Source organism: Myotis davidii, unplaced genomic scaffold (genome assembly GCF_000327345.1).
Source record: "Myotis davidii unplaced genomic scaffold, ASM32734v1 scaffold93, whole genome shotgun sequence".
In the NCBI taxonomy this organism is placed as follows: Eukaryota; Metazoa; Chordata; class Mammalia; order Chiroptera; family Vespertilionidae; genus Myotis; species Myotis davidii.
This window is the reverse complement of record NW_006292095.1, coordinates 3,888,505-3,891,675: the sequence shown is the minus strand read 5'-3', so window position 1 is coordinate 3,891,675 and position 3,171 is coordinate 3,888,505. Positions and strand designations below refer to the sequence as shown.

The window sequence follows — 3,171 nt, the reverse complement described above, 5'->3', positions numbered from 1 at the left end:
GCCGCTCTAAGCTCTGAGCCTGCTGGCGGCTTAAAGCAGGTTTCTGGGTTTGTTTAGCTTCTATAATTGCAACATTGTTGCATCTGGAGCTCAGAGCTGGGCTGCGGCAGGTGGGGAACCTTGGCTTCCTTTGTCACTGGAGCAAGCAAGCCTCATGTTCGCTTCAGCTGCCTGGCTGCTGGCCGCCATCTTGGTTGGCAGTTAATTTGCATATCCTGCTGATTAGCCAATGGGAAGGGTAGCGAAGTTACGGTTAATTACCATGTTTCTCTATTATTAGATAGGATGTTTAGCTTCTTTTTTCTTCTTGTTATTTCACATATGTACATAATTTTAAGAACTTTATTTGACATTCTAGAATATTTTTTCTCATTTTGTATGTACTTTTAACATATTAAGTATTCTGTTTTCTATCTTCACTCTAGGAAATCAATATTAATAACTTTGTGAGTACTTGTCCCAAAGTTCTATTTATATTTCATTTTTCTATTAAATAAAACCTACCCAGAATTTTGTTTTTACAAAAGTGGAAATAGGGTGTTATTACTGGCAGGTATTATTGATTAATGGTGCTTATTTCCTTGCTCTTTATGTAGTTCATAACTCATCCATCAATAGATAACATTTAACAGTATATTTTATATACATATATGTAGGGTTTAACACACCCTTTCAATTTGTTTTTAAATATTTTTAAGGTTTAAAAGTGTTTAAACTTTGTAATTTCTGGTTGGAAAACATTATCTGATGCATACCATAATGGCAAACCACTGTGAAATGTTATAGCTGCATTTGTGGCAGAGGGGTCGGGATTCTCTTCAAGCGCCCCAGCTTTTGTCATGAGAAGGTCAGAGGTACACTGGTTTGTATTATTGTGACATCCATTGGGCGATCCAAGTTGCTTTTCCTTCAGCAAGGGCTTTATCTGTCACAAGAGCATTATGCTGGCCCCCCAAATTTGGTTGACAATTTACTGATGAGATTCATAACCTTTGGGTTGCTCTGATATTTTGACATATTTGCTGGGTTCTGAGCCACATCCTGGAAGGCCACCATAACTTCTGGGTTCTGCATGGCTGAAAGAACCTCTGGATCACTAAGAATTTTTTTTTCATTCCTGCCATCCCAGGCATGCCTCCTCCCATTCCAGGCGTGCCTCCAGGAAAACTACCAGGCATTCCCCCAGGAAAGCCCCCTGGAAAAGACCCACACTGAGCTCCTGATTGACTTCTGGCTTCTTCCTCTCTCTGGGCTTTCTCATGTTCTCCCTGAGCCTTCTTAACCCTTTCCATTCTTTCTTTGATCTCTCGCTCTTCCCATTTCCACTCATACTTTCTCTGATGTTCTGCAATTTTCTGGGCCTTTGGTTGAACTTCTTTCAGCATTGCAACAGCATCTTCATTATAATCCAATTTACATGCCAGGGCAAGATCACGGGCTGATTCTTCCCAGTGGCCCAGAAGTCTGTGTGCTTTCCCTCACCACTTGCCAGGCTGAGCTGAATCAGGACTTTTCAATAGCTCTGTCACAGTCTCGATGGCAGCATTTGGCTTCTGTAATTTGATGAAGACACTGGCTCTCTTGGCATACAGAATGGCCAAATGAGGATTCAGCTTGATGGCATCTGGACCCCTCAGGGGATGTTGGAGAGCTGATTTGGCCCAATGGTTGAATAACCAGTCCCTATGATGTTCACTGACTACAAGGGGGCAGACGCTCAATGCAGGAGCTGCCCTTGGTGGTCAGTGAGCTCCCATAGTGGGAACACCACTCAGCCAGAACCTGGGCTCATGGCTGGCGAGTGCAGTGGAGGTGGCAGGAGCCTCTCCTGCCTCTGAGGCAGTGCTAAGGATGTTCCACTACCAGCTTATGCCTGCCCCCTGTGGGGAGTGGGCCTAAGCCATCAGTCAGATCCCCTCCCAAGTGCATGAACTTCGTGCACTAGGCCTCTAGTATTGTTATAATTGATTACCTAAATCCACACATCATTACAACCCAAAGTCCATAATTTATATTAGATCAATATTTTATGCCTTTTTTTTCTTTTGAATGATAAAAAAAATGGATAATTCTGAGAATAATTTAAACAATTAGTGACAGACATGGAAGTGTTGTGCCTACACTATTTAAATTGAAGTGTATTGCCCATGGCTGGTAATAGTGAAATTTGCTATTTCCTTACCCAGATCTATTTCTCTTACTCCCCAGTGCTAATTACAGCTACAGTAATGGCAATATTCTTCTGTCATATATTACCTTTATTAATTTATGTCTGGAGATCAGTAAGAATCATAATGTTTTGAGTATTTCTTAATAAATGTAATGACTCAATACCATATATTCCATCAATTTATTTATATTAATATGGTGCACCACAAAAGTACACCCAAAACTTTACCTTTTCCTATATCTTCACTCTTTGCCATATAACTAACTGTGTGACTATCATCAAGAGATGGGATAAATACATTTCCATCAGCGCCCCGACTATCCAGCCCTTGAATCTGAATTCACTATGCAAGGCCAAATTCATGATGTGTGGTGCCTCAGGGCCTTATGGTTAGAAGGGCCCTGTATTTGGTTTAATGTTCCAGTGTTGCTGTCCTGAGATTCTTAATAGTTTTAGACAGAGGCCTTGCATCATTTTTACCTCGGACCCCACACTTATATAGACTATTTGATTTCTTTGGCCAAAATGTTATTACCTGACTCTATTCAAACAGAGGCTTGAAAAGCTCTCATGCTTTTCTGCTTTCTTTCCTGTTTGTCTGCCATCCTCGTGACAATATGCATAGGCCAGCATGCTGAAAGCTAGATACATGTGGACTACAGCCAAGGTGCCCTAATCATTCCTAAATATGGCTGAATCCAGTACCATAGATCAAGCCTGGCCAATTAGCAGAACTTCCATGGCTACCCACATGTGACAGAGAAGTGTGAGCAATAGATACGTGTTCTGTTGTATGTGGTTGTGGTTTTGTGGTTGTTTATTACACAACACTTTACATAATGTTACTTTTCTGAGATTCATATTGCTCTGTGCCAAATGAGTTTATTTTTAATATACATACAGCCTTCAAACGAATATTTCTCATTTATTAATTATCCACCCATTATTTATAGCAAGGAAAGCTTTACTGTGGATATCTCTGTTGTGCCCAGAGTTCGGGG

At 40.9% G+C, this 3,171-nt stretch overlaps 1 pseudogene; it reads right to left on the bottom strand.

Annotated features, from left to right (window-relative positions):
- Positions 1 to 727: 727 nt before the first annotated feature.
- LOC102757530 lies at positions 728 to 2,821 on the bottom strand (annotated as a pseudogene).
- Between the last annotated feature and the right edge of the window lie 350 nt (positions 2,822 to 3,171).